This window comes from Trachymyrmex septentrionalis, unplaced genomic scaffold, assembly GCF_001594115.1.
Source record: "Trachymyrmex septentrionalis isolate Tsep2-gDNA-1 unplaced genomic scaffold, Tsep1.0 scaffold259, whole genome shotgun sequence".
In the NCBI taxonomy this organism is placed as follows: domain Eukaryota; kingdom Metazoa; phylum Arthropoda; class Insecta; order Hymenoptera; family Formicidae; genus Trachymyrmex; species Trachymyrmex septentrionalis.
The window spans coordinates 145,218-146,593 of NW_017305418.1; the positions used below are offsets into that span (position 1 = coordinate 145,218).

A 1,376-nucleotide genomic window follows, 5' to 3' on the forward strand; every position below is an offset into this window, starting at 1 on the left:
ATTTCTAAAGAATTAGATCTAGTATGACTTATTGGATTTGAAGAAATTATTGTGAAAAAAAGAACATTGTTATGGGATATTTGAATAAATAATCCAACACAAAAGAACAGTTTCTGCTAACGTGTCTAAAAATTTAATTACGGATATGAAAATAATTTCGTTGGACTGTAAAATATAATAATTACATAGGATATTTAAACTGCAGGTTGCGAAAATGTTAAAACTTTTTGCAGCGTTGCTCACGCTTGAGTTTTTTTCCTACGTAGCTATTTTAATGGTTTAATAATGTTTTTTTTTTTTTTTTCAGAGATCTATATTTACTTAAATTTGTACGAGCAACAAAATCGTTTTTTTTTTTTTTTTCGTGCAAAAATTTCATCTATGTAAAAGTATTTCCAAACTTTTGACTTACGAAACGTATAAAACAGAGAGATACGACGGACTGATTTCTCAAATTTTTATTGCAATTTTTATCGCCAGATTTACCCGATAGAAATGAAAACAGGTTCAGGTTCAGGCAGCTTCCATCTGCCGTCGTCTCGACAAGTGGAGTTTCCAGCTGGTGTTAGCACGACGGAATACGCCGCCGTCTGGTTTTTCCGTCGCGACCGCGATTGCAACCCGGATTCTCGCGCACTTGGCACACCGGGTCCCCGTCCTGGAACGGTTCCTCGCTCGTTCCGCCGCGCCGGCGTGGAGGACGCCGGTGACTCTCGGGCAACGGAGGAGAGCGTACACGGAGGTGCGGAGGTGCGGACAAACGCCGTTAACTCTCCGGCGTTCGCGTGTGTATCGCCGGGTCACTTGGTTTCTCGGTCATATCGTCCCCGACACCTTTATCCCTCGATAGCAGACGGATCCGACCTGCTATCGCGATCACCTACCTTGTCCCTTGGCCCTTCGTGTCGAGACAGATCTTGCTGATCTTTAAACGGCCTTTAAATATGTCGGTTTGTTATTTCGGATGTTATTTTGCGAAAATTTAACGCTGGATCGTAACTGATCCACGCACGAGTCGCGATTGTTATATTAAAGTTCGAAAAATATGCTGCAGATTATATTATTTTTGTATATGCCGAATTATTTCGTATCTTATACTACATATATTATAATACAATATAATTGTGTGTAAAAAATATGAGTATGAATTTAACATTATGGTTTAAAACTCGTGATGTGTTAAATATACGAGTATACCTATATTTTTTTTAGAGTGTATATTATTGTTTACGGTGATGCAATTACGATGCTGGAGTTATCCCCTTTTATCAATGAAATGTGATTAATTTTTTGATTCGCCAATTTCGTAATTACTTTTTTTTTTTTTTTACAGATTTAAAAATCCTTTTTCAGAATTAAAATATAAACACTAAATA

General features: G+C 37.4%; 1 protein-coding gene across 2 annotated transcripts in view; it reads left to right on the forward strand.

Moving 5' to 3' along the window:
* LOC108749069 (midnolin-A) overlaps window positions 1-1,376 on the forward strand; it is a 54,512-nt gene that overhangs the window by 35,055 nt on the left and 18,081 nt on the right. The gene's annotated exons all lie outside the window — the stretch shown is intronic.